Raw genomic sequence first — 24,358 nt, 5'->3', positions numbered from 1 at the left:
TTTAAAATAATGGTAAATACACAGAATTCTAGATTTACTAAATTTACATTAACAGAATAGACTAAGGAAAATCCAACTACATGCTGTTTACAAAAAAAAAACTAAATATAATTTAAAATATGTGTCACTAAAATATGAGCAAAATATGTCACATAAACACCAACCAAATGAAAATTCTTATAGCTGATCCTTTAGCTGTAACATATATTCAATATATATAAATCAAAAGTTGATAGAAATACATGAATAAATTAAGAAATATATAAATATATCGAGCGATTTGAAGATAACTTTCATACCTAATTAACTCCTCGGACATACATATTAGCATATGCACAAAAACATCCATAAGCAGCATTTACAATCAAAGAACATAATTCACACAATAAATTTAATGGACTCCAAGTTGATGCCTGAAACTTCGGATAATGCCAAACCTTAAATATAGAATGATTTTTCTTATACATATTATATATACCGATGATAAAATTTAATTTAAAAAGTAGGCACAGTGAGGGATCAACAAGAACTGATAATAAATTACAATTATAACAATATACTGTAATAAAAGTTACGTGAATGTGGTTTCTATCTCAAATTATCTTGCTTCACAAATATATTTTTTTAATACCGTAGATCTTACTAACCTGGGTATATGGCTTTTTTTCCCCTTATTAAATCAAGAGCTTGCACCTTTTCACTTAAAGGGAGCACTTTACAACTTTTCTTTGGCCTATCTGAATTGCCAGCATTACTAATCTTGCACTTTGGGGGCATTCAGTAAAACAAGGGTGACTTGAACACAAGCACTGCCATACCATGATGGTCCATCTAATAATTGAGGTGGCTAAGTGAGTGATGGGGGGTATTGTATACAGTGTGATGAACAAAGGGGTGGTTCACATCCTGGGCAGCATGTGTTGGAGTGGGACAGCATGAGATTTAATCACACTACTCAGAATGGCCTGTAATTTAACTTATGAATTGTTAATTTCTGGAATTTTCCATTTAATATTTTTCTACCAGGGCTTACTGCAGGTAACTGAACCTGTGGAAAGTGAAACTTTGTGTGTGTGTGTGTGGGGGGGGGGGTTGCTACCATTGTTTCATAGTAAATTTTGAAATTGGGGAGTTTGAGTCCTCCTACTTTATTCTTCTTTTTCAGGATTGATTTGGCTATGCTGGGTCCCTTGCAATTCCGAATGGATTTTAGAATCAGCTTGTCAATTGCTGCACAAAGAATTAGCTGGGATTCTTAGAAAGATTCCTGTTGAATTTGTTGATTAGGTTGTGTAAGGCTTGAGGCGAGATAATGAAGCTAAGAGAGTCAGGCAGCTTGAGAAAAGTGAGGGCTTTATTCTGCGCTCCCAGGTAAGGTGCAGCGGTCCGCAGACGGGGCTGGTGAAGTGGCTCCCAGGGCAGAGGAGGGAGGCAGATATGCGATTTGGGGGAGGGGGTTGGCTGAGTGAGGTGGCAGATGAGCAAGCCCGCACCCCCAGTGCAGATAGGGCCCCAGCGGCTGTGTCTGGAGTTGGCTTATTGCACCAAGGTCTGCTGCCTCTTCTGGGAAATGCCAGGGGCCCCAGTTTCCGTCATGAGAGGAGGGGTCTGACTTGGCAGAGGGGTATGACTTTGCTCCCGGCCGCTTTGACCATGCCCGTATCTGACCTAATAGGTTGAGGAATATGGCCATGTTAACAGTGTTCAGACCAAAATCGTGGAATATTTTCGCAATTAGGTTGTCTTTAATTTATTTCCATCAGTTTTGCAGTTTTTAGAGAATAAGTTTGGCTCTTATTTTGTTAAATATATTCCTAAGTATTCTATTATTTTTGATGCTGTTGCAAATTGAGTTGAAGTATGCAGAAATGCAACTGGTTTTTATATATTGATCTTGAATCCTGCAAATCTGCTGACTTATACATGCAAATACAGCTGGGCCTTGGTCAGAGTTGTTTCCTTATAACTTGCATGAGTTGTGGCAGGAATGCACCTCTTGTTTATAGCAGTCAGCCTATGGTAAAATTGGTTTCCTTATATGTGGTTTCACTTAAAGCGTAAAACTTACCCATGATGTTAAGTGAGGACTTACTGTAGTTCTTAAGCGGAATTCTCATAATGTCGTATACTACAGGTTATGTAATCTGTGAATAGAGAGCATTTTGCTTCTGTCTTTCCAATATGAATGGCTTTTATTTCCATGTCTTACCTAATTGCTCTGGATAAAATATTCAGTACAATATTGAATAGAACTGGCCACAGTTGTCATCCTTTCGAGTTCACTGTCTTAGGAAGAAAGCATCCAGGCTTTCACTCTTAAATATTATGCAAGTTATAGCTGTTCTATAGATGCTCTTTTCAGGTTTAGAGAATTATCTCACATGCTTAGTTGGTTGAGGTATTTTTGTTGTTGTTGTTGTTGATTGTTTTTGTTTTTTGTTTGTTTTGTTTTTCATGAAAAGGCATTGAATTTTGTTAAATGCTTTTACTGAAGTTGTAGCAATGATCATGATAGTGTTTTTTGTTTAATTAATATGATGTGTTACATTAAGTGATGTTTGAGTTTTAAATCAACTTTGTATTTCAGGGATATCTCACATGGTCATGGAATATGCTTTTTTTCTGTATTTTGCTGAATATGATTTGCTAGTATTTTGCTGAGGATTTTTACATCCACTTTCATAAGAAATATTAGCCTTTAGGTATATTTTCTTTTGATGTGTTTGGTTTGGAATCAGTGTAACACTGGTCTCATAAAATGAGTTGAGATACGTTCCCTCGTCTACCTTTTGGAATAGTTTGTGAAGAATTGGCATTAATTCTTTAACCTTTGGTAGAATTCAGTAGTGAGAACTTCTGGGCATTTCTTTATGACTCATTTTTCGTTACCTATTCATATCTTTACTTAATCGGTTTATTTCTTCTTGAGTCAACTTTGTTAGTTTGTGTCTGTCTAGGAATTATTATTTCATCAAGTTATCTTATTTGTTGGTGTACAGTTTTTCATAGTATTCCTTTATTATCTTTTTATTTCTGTAAGGTAATGCCCCCTTTTTTGATTATGATTCTAGAATTGAGTCTTCTCTCTTTTTCTCTTGATCAATATAGCTAAATGTTTATCAATTTTGCTGACATTTTTATTGATTTTTCTCTATTATTTTTCTCTTCTCTCTTACACTAATTTCTGCCCTAATATATATTATTTCCTTCACAATTTCTTTAGGTTTAGTTTGTTCCTCTCTTTTCAGCATTTGAGGAGGAAAAGTTAGATTATTGACTTGAGATATTTCTTTTTCTTAATATACATATTTTATAGCTGTATATTTTCCTCTAAGTACTGTTTTAGATGCATCAGAAAACTTTATTTATTTTGTCTTTATTTTTATTCACTTCAAAATATTTTTTATTTTTAGGATTTCCTTTGTGATTTATATTTTGACCGATTAGTATATATTAGTGTGTTGTTCTGCTGCTAGTTCTGCTTTTATTCCATATTGTCAGAAAACATAATTTGTGTTATTTCTTTTCTTTTAAATTTATTTTAATTTTTTTATGGCCTAGCACAATGTCTATCCTAGAGAATGTTCCTTGGGTACCTGAAATGAATGTCTAACCTGCTATTGATGTATTGTTATGGTTATTGGCTTATTTGCGTGTTCAGTACATGTTTGCATTACTTTCCTGAAGCCTATTTTTCCTCCCCCACTGTTAAGCCTCTATTGTTACTCCCCAAGGAGGTGCAGCTTTGCATGTAACTACAGTCACCATAGGATGACAATGGTTTTGGTCGTGAATTTTTGATCTCTGAACTCGAACCCGAACTCGAACTCAAACGCGGACAATCCGAACCTGTAGGAAACCGTGCTGAAGTGCTAGCAGGTATTGCTTTGTGAAATGTTGAACCTTTGACTTCCTTGAGTGGTCTGTGCCCCCAACAAGGCAAAACTTGCTACTCTGAGAACACAGAACCAGACTAGGTCAGGAAGTGTGGAGCTGGACAAAAAACAGGCCCTTGTGTATTACCTTTATTGTAACTACTAGATTGCAGACAGTTCTGTTACTTTTTGATGCCCAGAGGATACAAGCTGCAAAAATAAACTTGGGCTGAGGCATTCTACTTAGATCTGAGGCAGTCTACTTAGAACTGCGGCAGTCTACTTAGAATTGCCTGCCCTCCCGATCCCATCTTTGTCTCTCTTCTTTTCTCTCAATCCTCACTCCCCACTTCAGGGACTGTTCCTCTCGTGGGCAGGCACCGACAAGTGGCGCCCGAACAGGGACCTGAATACTGGGGATAAGGTGAAGGACACCGCACGGAGCTGAGACGCGTCGCATAAGGTAAGGGGTGCGGTGAGATACCACGGTCAGGAGTAAAAAATCATGGGACAGGGTAACAGCAGAATGTCTTTTACTCAAATGTTAAAAAGTGTGCTAAACAGACTGGACCCCCAGGATGAGGAGGGCCTAGATGGGGAGGGGCCAGTGAGGGTGGTAGACGGTGCAGTGACAAGACAGCAGAGTGGGGCTGAGACATGGCAGAGGGGCCGGAAGAGGCCCAAGGCCACCGTCCCGGGCGGGGCGAAGGTGGAGGAGACCAAGAGCCCGTCACTTCTCTGACGGGCCCTCCTGCTGCCACCCCGCATCCCTGGGACGAGCCGCGGGCCTCGCCTCCACGACGGCCACCGCCGAGGAGTGGGAGCCACAGTGCGAGCCTGTGAAGCGCGGGGATGCGATATCCAGCTCCGGGGCAGGGCTGCCCGAGCCGGCGGGCTGCGAGACGCTGGAGGCCAGAGGCCACGGCGTCACGGGAGAAACCCGCGCAGCTGAGCGCCCGCGAGGACTCCCGGCAGGTGCACGCGTGGTTGTGGCAGTCTTATTGCGGCCACTCACCTGGCACAGCGGCCTGGCCGCCTTCCCAGCTTACTGTGGCCCCGCAACAATGCTATGGGGCGCTGCCGCAGTTGGTCCCCCACCAGGGAAATCCATTCAGGAACTCTTCCGACCAACCCCAGGCAGCGCAGGATTGGACCTCAGTAGCGCCGCCTACACAGTACTAACACCTGAGATGGGAATGCGAGCTATTCCTACAGGGGTCTTTGGGCCTCTGCCTCCACAGACTGTGGGACTCATCCTAGGAAGGAGTAGTATTACCATGAAAGGGATATAGGTTGCTCCGGGAGTTGTGGATATGGATTATACAGGAGAGATCAAGATTATGACACATTCGCCTGGAGGCATTTCAGTGATCGATAAGGGCCAACGCATAGCACAATCATTGTTAATTCCATATGTCAAAGCGGGTAAAACCGCAGGCCGTAAATCCCGAGGCGACGCGGGCCTTGGTTCATAGGATGCTTATTGGGTCCAGGCCATTCACCACCAGGCCAGAATTACCACTATCCATTAATGGCCGTTCCTTCATGGGCCTTTTAGACACGGGGGCCGATGTCTCTGTTTTAACTGCAGATCAGTGGCCTAGCCACTGGCCAAAGCAGCAAACAGTAACCCAGTTAAAAGGCATAGGACAATCTCAGTCACCAGAACAGAGCAGTGATATATTGTTGTGGAAAGATCAAGAGGGACATGAAGGATCCTTTCAACCATACATAGTGGCAGGATTGCCTGTCAATCTATGGGGCAGACGTGTCATGAGTCAGATGGGAGTTTACCTGTACAGCCCTAATCAACAGGTCACTAAGATGATGTTCCATCAGGGACTCCTGCCTAGAGATGGCTCAGGTCCCTCTGGACAAGGGAGAAAAGAGCCTATCTTTCCCTCGCCCTTACCACAGAGAGCTGGCTTGGGATATTTTTAACGGGGGTCACTACTCCTCCTGTACCCCATGCAGATGCTATCACTTGGAAAAGCGACACACCTGTTTGGGTAGAACAGTGGCCCCTATCATCAGAAAAGATACAGGCTGGAAGGTTGCTGGAACAGGAGCAACTCGATAAGGGACATACAGCACTTTCTAACTCTCCATGGAACTCTCCCATATTTGTAATTAAGAAAAAATCAGGTAAATGGAGGTTGTTACAAGATTTGAGAAAAATAAATGAGACTATGGAGCTCATGGGGGCTTTACAACCGGGATTGCCTAATCCTTCTGCTATACCCCAAAACACATATAAGAGAATCCTGGCTTTAAAGGATTGTTTTTATACCATACCATTGTGCCCCAAGGATTGTAAAAGGTTTGCTTTAAGTAACTTACAAGAACCTATGAAGAGATATCAATGGCTGGTGCTGCCTCAAGGTATGGCTAATAGCCCTACTCTATGTCAAGAATGTGTGGCAGCGGCGTTAGAGTCTACCCTGTCTCCCCACATACAATCCTTAATCACACTCTTTGTTCTAAATTTTTTAAACCTGGATGCGCGTGGCAGATCTGCCGCAGATCGCTTCTGGCATCCTAACACTCAACAAGATTATGCCCAAGTGAGATGGCAGGATCCAGTTACTAACCAGTGGCATGGGCCAGACCCAGTCCTAATTTGGGGACGAGGGCATGTTTGTGTTTATTCACAGGACAATGGAGGTGCGCGGTGGCTGCCTGAGAGGTTGGTGTGGCTTGCTGATGAGCGTCTTCGAGATCCTGCTGGTTGCGCAGATGCCTCAGGGTGAGACATACTGGGCATATGTTCCTGACCCTCCCATGCTACACCCCACTGTGTGGAACGGGCCTGAAGTCATTGGTGGGACAAATGACACTAGGCTGTTAGGACATCCATTCGCTCCTGCCGTCCTACAAGCTGTTGGATTCAATCATAGCGGCTTGGGCATAGGACTCCTCATATGCTTCGCGATAATGTCAGCGTTACTGGATGTTTCCGTGTGGGCAGCCAGACAATTCACGGAGACAACCTAGGACAGAGTGTCACATTCCATCAGCCAGCAGGATGGAAAAACATCAGGGATAAAAACCCACCTCCACCACAAGCCCATGATCCTTGCAGTGAGGAGAACAGAAAAAATAGCAGATCCATCCTTTGGAGACAATGTTATAAAGAACCCGGGGAATATAGTGTCCCTGGGTTTAATCAAGCTGTTATAGATGGTCCGGAGGCCATGACACAGGTGCTGATGTCCAACACGGGACTAAGACTGGAGTGGTTGTGGGATTATGGTATACCTCCCGGCCCCAAAGACATATTTGGAAACTAGTGGGAGCAGTGGATACAGTGACTATGAGTATGGACGAGGGACGAGGCAAGGTAGAAGGCAATACCACTGCTTGTGTCAAGGCTCCATATGTGCTTATGATTGGAAATTTTAACATCACCCATATTGACAGGGTCCAGTTTAATGTATCTTGTATACAGTGTAACCTAAGTAATAGCATCAATTGGTCAAATGACAAAAGTAGAGCTGTAGTTCTCCACCGACCCTCTTTCATTATGGTACCTGTTAACATTTCAGGTCCTTGGTACTCGGACCTCAGAGGAGAATTCCCCTCCTTTCTAGCTCTGTTCCATTTGCTACTGCCTTTTGTAATAATCTTTGTTGGTGTTCCTCTATTCATGTGGTTTACTCCGTTGCTCAGAAAGGTAATACTCAAGGGCTTCATCGATCTCCAAACAAAGGTTCATGAGTTGAGATTATCTGCCCAGGTCCACCGTGTCGCTGACACCCGTGTATAAAGCCCCTACAATGGGTCGGCAGCCAAAGATGGGTAAGGATTTGGTAAGAATGTACATAACCTAAGACAGGAACCGTTCGCTAGAGGGATGGTCTCCTATGACGGGTAAATGGACATATCTGTACCAACCACCTAAGCCAGGCGCAACCCTTGTGTTAATTTTATATAAAAAAGGGGGACCTGTGGGAAACCGTGCTGAAGTGCTAGCAGGTGTTGTTTGTGAAATGTTGAACCTTTGACTTCCTTGAGTGGTTTGTGCTCCCAGCGAGGCAAAACTTGCTACTCTGAGAACACAGAACCAGACTAGGTCAGGAAGTGTGGAGCTGGCCAAAAAACAGGCCCTTGTGTATTACCTTTATTGTAACTACTAGATTGCAGACAGTTCTGTTACTTTTTGATGCCCAGAGTATATAAGCTGCAAAAATAAACTTGGGCTGAGGCATTCTACTTAGAACTGCAGCAGTCTACTTAGAATTGCCTGCCCTCCCGATCCCATCTTTGTCTCTCTTCTTTTTTCTCAATCCTCACTCCCCACTTCAGGGACTGTTCGTCTCGTCGGCAGGCACCGACAGTTAGTGTAGCCACAGCAGTTATATTAGTGGCCAGTGGCTCACTGGTTACAGCTGACGGCCAACTAGTCACAGCTGACGGCCATCCAACCACAGTTGATGGCCATCTACTACCTGAGCCAGCACCCCTCCACGTGAGGCCGAGAGCCTGGAAACTGCTCTCTGGGGCTCTGTCGTGCGGGGTACCCTGCTCGCTGCGCCATTTGTCGTGCAGGGTCTCAGCTCCCGCTCCCCGCCCAAGAACGCAGGACACGGTAAGGCCAAAAAGGAACACCCACGGAGCCATAGATAGGGGAGTCAAACCAATATATTCTCGCTGGCGGCTGGGCTGGAGACACAGGAAGTAGGATCTACATAATCTGCCTAACAGCAGTCCGCGCTTGCCAGCCACCATCTTCTTGCTAGCCCCTATTCCTTTTTGCTAGCATAGCCACAGCCGTTATATTCGTGGCCAATGGCTTACGGGTTACAGCTGACGGCCAACTAGCCACAGCTGCTGGCATCTGATCACAGTTTATGGCCATTTACTACCCGAGCCAGCACCTTTCTATGTGAGGCCGAGAGCCTGGAAACTGTTTTTTGGGGTTTTGTCCCCACACTCCACCCCTACAGGTTCTCGCCTCACAATCTACGCGACAAGTGTCTTCCGCGAGGGTCCCTGTGCGAGGAGCCTGGAGGTGAATGCAATATCCTGGACACAGCCAGGCTCTCTGAGCACAGCCAGGGTTTCTCAGGGCACCACCAGTACTTCTGGGCACAGCCAGACTTCCTGGGCTTCTTAAGGTACCACCAGTCTCCCCGGGCACAGCCAGGGTTTCTCAGGGCACCACCCCAGTACTTCTGGGCACAGCCAGACATCCTGGGCTTCTTAGGGTACCACCTGTTTCCCCGGGCACAGCCAGCTTTTCTCAGGGCACTGCCACTCTCTCTGGGCACAGCCAGACTTCCTGGACACAGCCAGGGCCTCTCAGGGCACTGCCACTCTCTCTGGGCACAGCCAGACTTCCTGGACACAGCCAGGGCTCACAGGGCACTGCCACTCTCTCTGGGCACAGCCAGACTTCCTGGACTCAGCCAGGGCCTCTCAGGACACTGCCACTCTCTGGACACAGCCAGACTTCCTGGACACAGCCAGACTTCCTGGACACAGCCAGGGCCTCAGGGCACTGCCACTCTCTCTGGGCACAGCCAGACTTCCTGGACACAGCCAGGGCTCTCAGGGCACTGCCACTCTCTCTCTGGGCCTCTCGGGGTACCGTGCTGGAACAACAGTGGCTCACATAAAGGTGCTTACATATTATCAATGGTGGCCAGTCAAGACACAAAAGCAAACATCCGCCAGTCCCACTACATGATGGTATGTTCCCAAACAGTCAAGCGTCCATTAAATCAGGGATAGAAGGCAATTCCTCATAGTCCATAGTCATTCGCCAGGGCTGTCCTGGGGGTGAGGGATGACCTTGACCTCACCCTCATCTCACAATGAGGACTCAGCAAGCGTTTCCTCCTGGGACAAGTCCCGCATCCAGGCTGCGTCAGCAAGCAGTTCCCAGCCCACAGGGCCGCAACAACCTTCGCTTTCTCCGCTTTCTCCGGCCTCTGCTGGTTGGGGAACCATCCACATCTTCCCACCGCTCCACGGAAATCGAGCTCTCCGGCAGCTGCTCCTCCTGGTCTTCCTCAGACTGAGCTTTCATACGCACAAACTGCTCCACTGCCCTTCGGAGAGCTTTGGCCAGCACCGTATCCTGCCGACTACGCCATGTGTCATGCGGTGGACCCTGCTCGCTGCGCCATTTGTCGTGCAGGGTCTCAGCTCCCGCTCCCCGCCCAAGAACGCAGGACACGGTAAGGCCAAAAAGGAACACCCACGGAGCCATAGATAGGGGAGTCAAACCAATATATTCTCGCTGGCGGCTGGGCTGGAGACACAGGAAGTAGGATCTACATAATCTGCCTAACAGCAGTCCGCGCTTGCCAGCCACCATCTTCTTGCTAGCCCCCATTCCTTTTTGCTAGCATAGCCACAGCCGTTATATTAGTGGCCAATGGCTTACGGGTTACAGCTGACGGCCAACTAGCCACAGCTGCTGGCATCTGATCACAGTTTATGGCCATTTACTACCCGAGCCAGCACCTTTCTATGTGAGGCCGAGAGCCTGGAAACTGTTTTTTGGGGTTTTGTCCCCACAGGCTCTGTCCCCACAACATATGATACAAAAATATTTTCCTGTAATAAGGATTTCACATGCCATATATTTTGGGATACAATTAACATGTTGTTTAAACAGCCCAGTAAATACACTTGTACTATTTATATTTTAGAGCTTATACTTTTTTTTCAAATCGTAGACGATTTCTAGTTTTATATTCTCAAGTAGATTATCAATAGGTGATAGAGGAACTTTTCGATTGAATTCAGATTCAAATTCAGCAGGAACTGGAAAGAAAAAGACAGAATTATGTTCTTTAAAATACAACTAAGTATAAGTGTTAAGAAGAATGAGAAAACCTCTAGATGAGGCCACAGCTCACAACAGGAGATCATATTCAATACAGTTTGCCCACGGCTGCACACTGACTTGACTGCTATTGTGGCCAAGTATCAGAGCTTCTGGTTGTCTCATCCTTCATTCATTTATAAACAAGGTCGTACGACAAGCACTGAAGTTACAAGACGAAGATGACACGGTCCAGCCCTGACCCATCATCTACTATAAGCTGAAGGAACAGATGAACAGGCAATTTCCATTCAGAGGCCCCTATACCATACAAATGCACAACAGGACGCGAGTGGGACCCACAAAAGGGACATCCCAGTATTGATTGTCTGCTCTCTGGTGGAGGTGACATGGATGTTGATGCCTGAAGGACAAGGACAGAGGATGCCAGAGAGAGGGAAGACGCAGATGCGAAGACTAGTGTGGGGGAGAAGACTACGGAACGAGAAGTAGTCTGGTTTAGCTAGATGCTAGAGCAAAGGGGCAAACGAGGGTTGGTAGCAAGATATAGGCTGAGATGTTTGGTGAGAACTACATTGATTTGGGTGTTTTCATTCCATGCAAAGCAATGTGGAGTTTCTCCTGAGGGTACATGGTAAACTAATGACAAAGTAAATGACTGGAGATTTAAATGTCACCCATCAGGTGACAGCTACAGTGTTTCCTCCAAAAATAAGACTAACCAGAAATTAAGCCCTAATGCGTCTTTTGGAGCTATAATTAATATAAGACCTGGTCTTATTTTCGGGGAAATATGGTAGCTTGGCCCTTCTAGGAGGTACCGTATTTCCCCAAAAATAAGACCGGGTCTTATATTCATTTTTGCTCCCAAAGACACATTAGGTATTATTTTCCGGTTAGGTCTTATTTTCGGGGAAACACCATATATGAACAGTAATTGCTTAAGTATCACTAGATAAGTCTGGTTATTGGGCCTCATATCACTGGCAAAAACATAAAAGTTGATGAAGCCCCGTTTTCAACGTGCAGGTGGAAAGTTCCATAGGGATGGCAGAAGAAAGGAAGGGGACAGGCCAGAAATAAAAAGAGATACATAGACTCTTGAGATATTACTCATATGACCTTGTCTTCACTATGAATGTTTATGCTTTCACCTTTTTTATTTGCTAAGGCCAAGAAAATATTTAATGTAGTATCTATTATCAGAACATGGAAAGGGATGCCATTTAATATTTACATTTTATTCCAGAAATCAATGATATCTAACTTGAATTAATACATTTTGGCAACATACCGTCTTTGTATAGTTCTTTAGTTTTTTTTTCCTGGTACTCCAGCAGCGACTGAAATAAATCAAATCTTATTATAGCATTTAAGGTAAACAAGAGACTTTATTGTAGAAATGATATATCTTATGAAATGTGCTCTTTAAATAATGCCTTTAGAGAATAGACTTAACGTATGATTTATATAAATACAAAAAAGTTTAAAAATGAATAACATAAATTACTGCTTATTTTGATAGTACATAATAGAGACCATCTATATGAGATGCTATTTAGATTAATCTGACCAACAGTGCAATTGATATTGGTCTACCTAAGATACATAATTTCAAAAGAGTGACGTTTGATTTGATTGGTACAATGAAGTTTAAACAAGTCAAGTCATATTTTACACTGAATGCATTACTTTGCAATTTTTAGAAAAATTGTCCTTTATAAATGTTTCTTGTTCTTTGTTTTTACTTTAATGGACTTTTCCTTAAAATGAGCTTTCCATTCTTGCACTTCTAGAAAAGTAATCTTAAGGTGTATTCTAGGCTCTTCATTTTTCAGCATAGAACCTTAAAGACATAAAATGATGAAAGTGGTACTGTGCCGTCATGTGAAAATTCTACTGACAGAAACAATAACCAAAACGATTTTGCAGTCTATGACTGAAACATTACCGTATTCGTATGCACAGAAAGATTTCCGAAAAGCTGCTTGAATAAAGTATGACCTAGAGCCAGTTTTCAAATTTACTTTCTCATTTATGACTTTGTAGAGTTAGAAACAAAAAATAATATATAATTTTTAAATGTGACTTTGTTCCTTAGAAATCAGGTCCAATTTTCGAAACACTAAAATAGCTGTAGTTATAGTCTATTTAATTATGAAATGTGTGGGAGTATTTCAAACTATATTACAAGTGTCCCAGTCTAGAGTGGTCTTACTGAAACCTTTCTTCTGAAAGCTATCCTCTCACAAAATGTCCAAAGTAGTGCTTAAAATAATATCCAGAAACTAATAGACACTATGGTGACAACAATGTGACAGCCAATCCTTGTACAAATTTAGGGGGAATGTGGGAAACCGTGCTAAAGTGCTAGCAGGTGTTGTTTTGTGAAATGTTGAACCTTTGACTTCCTTGAGTGGTTTGTGCTCCCAGCAAGGCAAAACTTGCTACTTTGAGAACACAGAACTAGACAAGGTCAGGAAGTGTGGAGCTGGCCAAAAAACAGGCCCTTGTGTATTACCTTTATTGTAACTACTAGATGGCAGACAGTTCTGTTACTTTTTGATGCCCAGAGTATATAAGCTGCAAAAATAAACTTGAGCTGAGGCATTCTACTTAGATCTGAAGCAGTCTACTTAGAACTGCGGCAGTCTACTTAGAATTGCCTGCCCTCCCGATCCCATCTTTGTCTCTCTTCTATTTTTTCTCAATCCTCACTCCCCACTTCAGGGACTGTTCTTCTCATCGGCAGGCACCGACAGGGGAAGACAAATTTGTTTTCCAATATTTGCATAACACTTTTTTTTTGTGAATGGCTTGATAGAAAGGGCTTATAACGTGAATAATGTGACAACAACATCACCAGACAGGCCGTGTAAAATCAATAACTAAATACCATAGGAAGGGAGAGGACTTTCATGAAACAGTTTTAAGTTATTGTTAATCAACAATATAAAATGTAAATCACATTTTTACACGACTTGAATTAAGGAACTACCAATGTAGCGTTATTATTTTCCCCCAAAACAGCTCTTTTCTTAAATATTTACTTCATCACTTTCTGTCGTGTTTCCCTGAAAATAAGATGTAGCTGGACCATCAGCTCTAATGCGACTTTTGGAGCAAAAATTAATATAAGACCCGGTCTTATTTTAACATAATATAAGAATGGGTCTTATGTAATGTAAAATAATATCAGGCCAGGTCTTATACTAATTTTTGCTCCAAAAGACACATTAGAGATGATGGTCCAGCTATGTCTTATTTTTGGGAAACACGGTATGTTTATTTCTAGGTGAGGAGTGTGTTCAGATGGTGGAAGTAGCTTGAAGTCCAACATTAATAAGGACAACATATCTGCAGTCTTATTATACTTTTCCATTTATCAAATATATAGAAAGGTGAGAAAATTATACACACAAAAATGTATCAGCAAACTTTAATTCAAAGGATTTCAACTAGAAGGATTTTCTCATTACTGGCAGTTCTTACTAGACTACGTCTCGGAGAAAGCTCAGGTTCCACTGGGGACACCCACGGGATAGCACAGCTTAGGAGTCTGCATCCCTCCTTTAGCTAGGTAGCTCTACACGTCTCTGCTTTGGTTTGTTTTGTGTTAATTGGGGACTACTGAGGAACAGTTTGCTTTTCCAGGATGTCAAATTGTTCTTTTTTTCAATCTAGTTGTGGATGGTGCATCTCACTGGCCAATGTGGGACTTGAACCGGTTACCTTGGTGTTATGGGCACCTCGCTCCAACCACTGAGCCAACAGGCTCCACACCAGCAGCCCAATTCCAAGCTCAACCCATTGCTTCTCACGGGTCTATGTGGGAATGGAACTGTCAACCTTGGTGTTATGAGCACAGTGCTCCAACCACTGGGCCAACCGGCTGCCCACCATGGTTCATCTCCAAGTTCAAGCCATTGTTTTCAATCTAGCGGTGGAGGGCGCAGTTCACTGGCTCATGTGGGAATCGAACCCACAACCTTGTTGTTAAGAACTTGCACTCTAACCAACTGAGGCATGTGGCCACCCTTGGTCTCTGTTTTTATATACCGTGTTTCCCCGAAAATAAGACCTAGCTAGACAATCAGCTCTAATGCATTTTGGAACAAAAATTAATTAAGACCCGGTCTTATTTTACTATGATATAAGACCGCGTATGACATATGATATGATGTGACGTGATGTGACCGGATCTTACATTAATTTTTGTTCCAAAAGACACATTAGAGCTGATTGTCCGGCTAGGTCTTATTTTTGGGTAAACACAGTAATTACACAAAAAAAATTTTCTCAAAGAACGGTACTATTCTTTGATAAAAAGAATATTTTTCAGGTCTGAAAGTCACTGATTTAGTGAAAGTCCCTAATTTTGCATAAGAGGCAACCAAGACTCACAGAGATTATATAGGTCACCTGAGGTCACCAAACCAAGGAGCTGCGGGCCAGGAATGGGATAAGTCTCCCTATTGAGGCTAGCCTGCTATGCCAGCTACTACCTCATATTCCGGAAAATTCCATCAATTTCTGAGTACAACTCAAAGAAAATGAATATGCAAAACTTTGTCATGTAGCTCAATAATGTTAAAGCATGAGAAACAAAATAGTAGCTTTCTAACTCAAGTATTATCTTTAAAGTCATTATTAAAAATAAAGACAGATTAACATCACAAGTCCTATTAGCAGTAGTCAAACACACTCAATTTATAAAGCATAAACATTTCTAAACACAGAAAAGGGAACTTGAAGGAGAAAATCATGAGTTAAAGAAAGCAAACTCAAGTTGAGGAAATTCTTCCTTAAAATGACTTGTCTTTTCCTCAGAATCAAATTTGGCTGACCAATATAAACCAACACAGGTATTATTCATGGTGGGGGTTAAGTATAGCGAAATTGGAAACACAAAACAGATTTCTCTTTACCATCTAGTGCACTTGTGTCCAACCTCACATCATCACAACTGCATCAGAAGTCTTTCCAGTGTTCCCTAGTGATTTGGGACACTTATCTCTGGATCTTGACAGAGTGGGGCTTTTCCATCTCTTATTCAGCCTTGCATGATTGGGCAACCCAACGCCTCACAAGGGAACAACGTTGGCCTTGGAATGAGGGCATTGACTTTAACATAAACAATTTTCCAATTTATGAGGAAATACTGAAAACTAAACACCTCTTTCCTACCAAAAAATAATTAAAGGAAAAATGTCCACAAGCATATTCTCTCTCATTGCTTCTGCCTTTACACTCTTTCATCTTCTGATTTCTGTGGTGAAACCACTGAGAACATTTTAATTGTGCATCATGCTTAAGAATTTACAGAAGCGTTGGCCATTCACTTTCTTTTTGTACCCAGTCCTTCCTCCAGGTTCACCACTTTGAAGGACTTGGACTCCATTTAGCCGAAGGGCTGTCCGAAAATCCTTGGCTTTGTTCTCCTATGATTTATTAAGGGGAAGCTAAATGAAAACACAAGGTTGGAGCCCCATTTAGCACAGGCCTGTGCTATGTTTCTCTGCATTAAGAAGGCCACAGTTGTTAGATGTGGGAGGGGGTTGGAGATGGGGGGAAGGGTGAAGGGATTGGGGGGCGGTTGGTGACCACAGGATGGCCTCAGGGTCTTTTGAGAATTACTTTGGGGAACTTACTCAATAGTGTTTGGGGATTTTGTTGGGTGTCCGATGGACATGTGTCCTGTTTGGGAGACCACCTCAGGGATGCGGTGGATGCTTGGTCATGGCATTGTACACCAGAGACTGGACATTAATGAATGCCAACTATAAATTTATGTGTATAATGTGATGGCTCGGTGTGAGGTCGGGGTGGTGGTGGATGGGGGGAGGGGGGTTCACGTTGTGAGGGATGTAAAAATAAAATAAAACTGAAAAAAAAAAAGGAGGCCACAAAACACCATCAAAACCACAAACCACCCTGCATTGATCAAAATGGATATTCTTTGGAATGATGTAAACATCATGTCAAGAGAGACAACCCCTTTCTATCTCCACGATATCTACAACTCATCGGGCATCTATAGCCCAAGAAAGGATCTTCTGCTCAACACACTACGATTCCTTAAAACACCACGCATCTGTAAAAGGGAAGGAGGGTGCACTGGATGTGAAAGGGAGGCAGGATGGAGGAAAGCACAGGGACAGCCCACAGCTGCAGTTCCAGGGGGACAAGGCTGAGCCTGAAGCCTCAGCAAAGGCAGTGGTGGTGGAGGGGACGGGGTGCAGCTCCCACATCACTGCCCAGGGGAAGCTAAGTGGGGCAGCAGCAGCATCTCCCCACCCCTCTCCAGATGCAGCAGTGCTGGCACCACCAGGGACCAGTAGCAGCAGCAGAAACAATTCTCCAGTCTCACGACCACACACAGTGCTACCAGTAGACATAGGGAACCAGGTAGCAGCTCAGCGGGCTCAAGAACACGCTCCCCTCAACCACCCACTTCCCCCACCTGCTTGGTGGTGGTGACCAGAGACCCTGGAGACCTGGATGCAGTTGCAACACCCATCTCCCTGGTCACCCAGGCTTGGACTCCCACACCCACAGCTAAGCCCCCGCCCCTGGATCCCCCATACTCAAGGAGCACCTGTGGGAGAAAACAGAAACTACACTCTTGTACCATCTACTGAAAACAAAAGAAAGACCTCTAACTATATACCTGTTTAATTGTTCAAATCGAAATGTACCTACATAAGAAAGTATTCACTACTTCAAATGTGCCTGTAGAGGAACAAGCCACTCAGCAGCATGAAGAAGCAAGGTGACATGGTTAACACTGAGAGAAGATGACACTTCTCCAGAAACCAAGTCAAAGTTACGGAAGATTGTGATCTCTGTGACCGAGATTTCAAAACAGCAGTCATGCTCTCTGCTCATCACACAGAACAGCTAAGAGACTTGTAGGAGGATGACTTGAAGGTGGGCAAACTGGGCGAGCAGGGGAAGTGGGAAGGGAGACGTGGCCCGCATCCATGGCTGCGGAGGTGCAGGTGGTCCCAGGACAGAACAGAGACCACAAGAGCCAGGAGGTGGGCTCTTTCCCTGTGTCCCACAGCTCATCTCCCTGCCCAGAGAGCAGCATATCAGAGTTTGAGGCAGTCACCTCAGCTGAGACCTCCAGCTGGGCCCTAGGTAGGACAAAGGAAGTAAACACCATACCTGGGCCCCTCCCCCAACTCTCCCAATCCTACCCCCACCCTTCCAGAGACTCACGCTGGCCCCTGATCTGAGGAGTAGTGTCAGATTACAGAGGACCCATAGTGCTCAGGATCTGGGAGGACCCGGTTTGTAGCTACTGCAACCCAGGGAAGAAGCTGGGAAGTGTGTGACACTGCTGGGCTGAGAGAGAGAAGACTCCTCCATCCCCAGTCCCCACCTTCTCTGATCTGCCCAGGGCAGGGCAATTACAACTGTGGAGACATGCCCAGGGGTTAGCAGTAGGCAGCAGTCGCAGCTCTGGGCTTTCAGCAGCTCAGAAATCTCCCACCACACACGCACACATGCACGCACGCACACACACACACGGAAGGAGTGACCTAAGACTCAGGAGACCTGGGCACAGGGCTGGTTGTGTTACTCTCAGTGCGCATATGTGCAGGCAAGAGCAGAAACTGCACTGACTTTGTAGAAACTACCATCCAGACCCGATAGCCCCACTCATCTACATCTGCCGTCCCAGGGTCACTCTGGGCACCAGGTGACCGGCTCTGCCTGAACAATACACAGAGGACTCTCTGGTACAGCAGAGGACGGCCTGGAGATTACTTGGTGGGCTTAAGCCAAGACTGGCGCTGCGTTTTTTGTTTTGTTTTGTTTTTGTATCTTTGATATTTTTGCCTGTGTTGAGTGTGGGTTACTGGTTGTTTTCACACGTGAGTGTATTTGGTTTTGACTTTGTTGTTGCTGTTGTGCTTGGTGATTGGCTTTGTTCTGAAATTGCCCTACACCAGGGCCCAGCCCAAGAGTCACAAGATTCAACACCTCCTGACACCAACTCCAGACCCAACCAGAGTATTATTGGGTTTGACCTACAAGTGACACACCCAGAGGGAATTCTCTACAGGCACAAGAGCCCATAGAGGCCAAGTCTAATTGGAGTGGTCAACCCTCACGCAGCAGAACATCCACCGAGGGCAGAGCTAAGTCTCACAACTAGGCAGCCTAGGAGCAACCCCACCTACTGACCAGCCAAAAGCAATGAAAGTTCAACTTTACACAGGACAATATACACAACACCAGGGTCACCTTTGGAGCACACGCACAGGAGAATAGGGAAGTGGTGCAAGTCAGATATAAAGGACACACACTACATAAGATAACCCAGCAAAGACCGAGAATCCTAGGGGATCTACCTAATACATCGAAGCAAACATGGAGAGTCAACCAGAATGGGGAAACAAAGAAACATGTCCCAAATAAAAGAACAGAAGAAACCTCCAGAATTGGAACCAAATGAAATAGAGGTAACCAATCTATCAGAGACAGAGTTCAGAACACTGACGATAAGAATGTTTAAAGAGCTTAGTGACGACATAAAGAAGGATAGAGAAATCATAATGAACAACCAGTTAGAACTAAAGAATACAACAAGTGAAATAAAGCACACGCTTGAAGGAATTACCAGTGGGTTAGATGAGTCAGAGAATCGAATCAGCGACTCAGAAGACAAGTTAACAGTGAACACACAAGCGGAACAAAAATAAATCCACGCCTATATGGCCATTTAATCTACGACAATGGAAGCAAGAATTTACGGTGAGGTAAAGACAGTCTTTTCAATAAATGGTGCTGGGAAACCTGGACAGACACATGCAAAAAGATGAAGCTGGACCACCTCCTTACACCATATACAAGAATAAATTGAAAATGGGTCAAAAACTTAAATGTAACATCTGATACCATAAAACTCCTAGAAGACAATATAGGAAGCAACTTTACATATATTACCCGGAGTAAGATTTTTACTGATACATCCCCTTGGGCAAGGGAAGTAACAGAAAAAATAAACATATGGGATTACATCAAACTAAACATTTTTTTCACAGTAAAGGAAACCATCATTACAACAAAAAAGGGTCCTACTGAATGGGAGAAGATATCTGCCATTGATATATCCAAACTTTATTAAAAAACTCACAGAACTCAGCTCCGAAAAAACAATCAACCCAATTAAAAAATGGGCAGAGGACATGAAGAGACATTTTTCTAAAGAGGACATACAGATGGCAAACAGACATATGAAGAAAGGCTCAACCTCACTAACCATCAGAGAAATGCAAATAAAAACCACAATGAGATACCACCTCACCCCAGTCAAAATGGCTATCATCAATAGATCAACAAACAACAAGCGCTGGCGCGGATGTGGAGAAAAGGGAACGCTAGTGCACTGTTGGTGGGACTGCAGATTGGTGCAGCCACTATGGAAAACAGTCTGGAGGTATCTCAAAAATCTGAGACTGGAACTACCTTATGAGCCAGCAATTCCACTCCTAGGCATGGATCCGGAGAAATCCAAAACTCTAATTCAAAAAAATGTATGCACTCCTATGTTTATTGCAGCTCTATAACAATAGCCAAGACATGGAAACAATCAAAATGCCCATCGGTAGAGGACTGGATTAAGAAACTGTGGTACATTTATACAATGGAGTATTACGCAGCCATAAAGAAGAAGGAAATCTTACCATTTGCAACAATATGGATGGATCTAGAGAACATTACGTTAAGTGAAATAAGTCAGACAGAGAAAGACAAATACCTTATGATCTCACTTATATGTGGAATCTAAAGAAAACAATAAATGAGTGAACTAATCAGAAACAGTCTCAGAGACACAGAGGAAAAACTGAAGGTTGCTAGATGGGAGGGGGGTGGGGATAAGGGGGAAGGTGAGGGGATTACAAAGCACAATCGATAACCCCAAGATTGCCATGGGGATACGAAAGTCAATTTGGTGAATGTAATCAATAATGTAAAGATTTTGTAGGGTATCTGATTACACTTGTCTCATTAGGGAGAGCACCTCAGAGATGATGTAGATGCCTGACAACTGCACTGTACACCGGAAGCTGAAGCTGAACAATAATGAATGTTAATGTTAACTACAATTGTTATACACACACACACATATACATGTATGTATATATATGTTTACAAGAAGTAGAGTACAGCCTGAGGGATAGAGGCAGTAGAAATGTAATGGCTGTATGTGATGTCAGAGGGGTCGTTGATGAGGGGAGAGGGGTCATCATTATGTGAGGCATACAAATTATAAATGTGTAACTATTACATTGTTTTGTACACCTGAAACTAATAATAAAAAAAGAGTTAAAAATAATAATACTCATTCACTGAAAAAAAAGAAGACACCCAGAACTAGTTTCTGCACAGTGAAACAAACAAACCAAAAAAAATAGCACTTCTTGATGACTTTCAGGCACATATATAACACCTGTCAATCAGCAATCTGGCCCTCAGCTTAAAATAACCCAGTTCAACACAGTCGAGTCATGGCCAAAGAGAAACAGGGCTGAACTATTTTCAGCTGTAGCCCCAGCAAGAAGCTGAGTATATTATATACTATATTATATAAAATACTATATGTCAATAGTCAAAAGACTTACAGTATTTACTTCTAGGGCCAAAGAGTAGCACGAACCAGGAAAAGCTTGTTCACCTGAAACTAACGACATACATTATACTTCACTTAATTTTTCAAATACAAAGGAGATAACAGACTCTCTGCCACATATTATATACTCCCCCATGAAAGAATTATTATTTCATTATCCTTTTTATGCCTACTGCTGCCTAGAGAAAAAAAATCAAACTCACTTAAAGCCCTCCTCAATTTGACCTCTACTAACCGGTTTAAACTAATTTTCTATATTGTATGCTGCATATAAATTAGACCAATTGTTCCGAGCAGATGATTTGTTTTTTTTTTTTTGTTTTTTGTTTTTTTTGGATTGGAATATTTTTTATTTCTTTTTTTTTTTTTAATTAATTAATTTATTTATTAGTTTCAGGTGTACAAAACAAGGTAATACTTAGACGTTCATCATTTATATCCCTCATACTGTGAACCCCCCTGCCCCCATTCACTATCCCTCCGACCTCACACTGAACCATCACATTATATATATAAAATTATAGTTGGCATTCATTAATGTTTAGCTTCTGATGTACAATGCCATGATCAGGTATCCACAGTATCCCTGAGGTGGTCTCCCAAATAGGACGCATGTCCATCGGATACCCAACAAAATCTTTACAACATTATAGAATACCTTCCCCAAATTAATTTTCAAAAGAAAAACTCTGAGGCCATCTTGTGGTTACCAGCTGCTTCCAAATCCCTTCACCTTTCCCCTTATCCCCAACCCCCTCCCACACACCCATCTAACCACTCTCGGTTTTTTCTCCCGAGCAGATGATTTGTGCTTTCCTTCCTGTATTCTCCATGTTGCTTAAATGTAACAAACATTTTGGAGGGTAAAACAAAACAAAGTCACAGCATGAAGAATGTCACTGAGATATAACAACACTCACAGGCAGTTCAATGAGTTCAGGAGTAAAATTAATGACCCGGAGGAGAACTTTATCAAAGAGATGGAAATTATGAAACAGAACCGAACAGAACTCCTGCTGGTCAAGAACTCAAGAATGAGTATTTTTAACAACCACGTCACACGAAGAAAACGAGTTGTGATTTAAAGACTCCCTAGCACTGCCACCTTACTCATCAATTACCCAAATGCTGTCAAGACATATAGACATAAGTGAACTTCATTTTAAAAATTCAATTATTTGCTTAATGTCCCTATTTAGAATATGTACAACTGTGAAGCAACTCATTTTAAAACACTGAAATAGATAGTGCTATGAATAAAATAAAAATTAAGGATATACTCTCTTGTTAGAAGATAAGATTAACCATAAAAACAGAGACTAATCTTTCTGCAGTATTATAAGTTTGCTGAATTAATAAAAAGGATTATATCTGTTTCATTTAATAATAAACATCCATTTGTGGTTCGGTGTTTGGCCGGCCATCATTCACTTACACTTAGGGGAAGAAAAACTGGGATGCACAAAACTTTAAAATTTTTATGAATCATCTCCAACTAAAACCAATTAAGAAGCCAAAGCATCTCAAAGCATACCATTGGTTATTAGGCAATGATATTTAACATCTGTAATAAAATTTAAAGGCAAATTTTCAAGCATTTTAAATGTATCACTTTAGTTACATTTATTAAATAATAATAAATAACTCTTAACACATGAGAGCTCTAGGGACTTAAAAAAAGATTGTAAAATTTCTATCTCCTTTCTATGCATATTAGCACACATATTATGCCTTTTACTTCGTGTGCATTAGTCAATGAAACAACTCAAAATTTCATCAACGACAAACAAAGAAACAAAAACTCATAGACACAGACAACACTTAGTGGGTGAGGGGGGAGAGAGAGAGGTAGAAGAGGGAAAAGGGGGTCAAATACATGGCGATGGAAGGAGAACTGACTCGGGATGGTGAACACACAGTGAAATATATACATGATGTATTATGGAAATGTACACTTGAAACCCATATGATTTCACTAACCAATATCACCCTAATGAATATATAAGACAAAACAAAACAATATTATATCAAAGAAATAAAAAAGAAAGAAATCTGAAATGCAAGGGAAAGAAGCTAATATAACTAACCTTGGGACAGTAATACCCCATGATGTCATTTGAAGCCCGTGCGGTTGACTTAGGAATCACCAAATTTTCTCTTGGAGCAGGATTTCCACTGAGGAGTAACTCAGTATTCAAACTTCCAACACATGGTGGCTCAAGGACTCCCCTCCTAAGAGCAGTGCTGAGAAACTCCTTGGGCTGTTCCTTTGCCTGAAGATCGGTTCTAGCCTCTGCCAGTCTTTCATTAGCACTGTGAAGATTGTAAAACACAAAGCTTTGAATTTTATTTTTCCTGAATGACTTGCATTTTTTTCAAGCTGCCATAATAAATAGTAAAAGAAATTTCCCATTAAACAGCATTTTAACATTGAAAATGCGTCAGGGCAGACCTAGCATGCACAAGGATAGGTTTCAAATTATCCTAAACAAGCACATATGTTTCTATGGGGACGCCAGACTAAGAAGAAATTCAAAGTAGGGAGGGGAGGAAACGGGCTACCAGTGACATCCACGGCTTCACAGATAATACTTGCTGCCTTCTGCAATGGCTGAACCAATAAGATTCTTGAGGATTGCCATGAGACGTACATAGCAAACGAGTTTAGAATTTTTTAAAAATCCCACCAAGATATTTTCAAGCCTTTGCAGTCACCGCCCTTGGGTAGCGCCCTCATTACCCTGAGGACTGAAGTGTCATGTAGAACAACAGCCTCTGGGGGAGAAGGAGGGAGCCTGGTGGGTGACCCTACTGAACTGAAACCGCTCCGCAGGCGTGTAGCTTATAATATAACACTGTGACCAAGGCGCTGGGCGTGGGCTCTGCGCTTTCTGTCTTCCACACACCCCCTCAGGCTCACCACCTTATCTTTTTAGCCACTTCTTGGGTTATACTACCCTCACCCCTACGTTGTTAACCCTCTGCTATATTTCACATGTATGCCTTTGTGGACATCAGAAAGACTAGAAAGAAGAGCTTGTC

At 42.9% G+C, this 24,358-nt stretch overlaps 1 long non-coding RNA gene across 1 annotated transcript; it reads right to left on the bottom strand.

The window, feature by feature from the left end:
* Window positions 1–8,499: 8,499 nt before the first annotated feature.
* On the bottom strand, window positions 8,500–23,838 carry LOC308495737. The gene is made up of 3 exons (XR_013993041.1): window positions 23,404–23,838; window positions 11,966–12,014; window positions 8,500–10,649 (listed from the first exon to the last, which is right to left on the bottom strand). It is a non-coding gene; the product is annotated as an uncharacterized lncRNA (long non-coding RNA).
* Window positions 23,839–24,358: the final 520 nt, after the last annotated feature.

Source organism: Rhinolophus hipposideros, assembly GCF_964194185.1.
Source record: "Rhinolophus hipposideros genome assembly, contig: HAP1_SCAFFOLD_76, whole genome shotgun sequence".
Lineage (NCBI taxonomy): Eukaryota > Metazoa > Chordata > Mammalia > Chiroptera > Rhinolophidae > Rhinolophus > Rhinolophus hipposideros.
The sequence above is the reverse complement of the archived record's forward strand: the minus strand, read 5'-3'. Positions and strand labels throughout refer to the sequence as shown.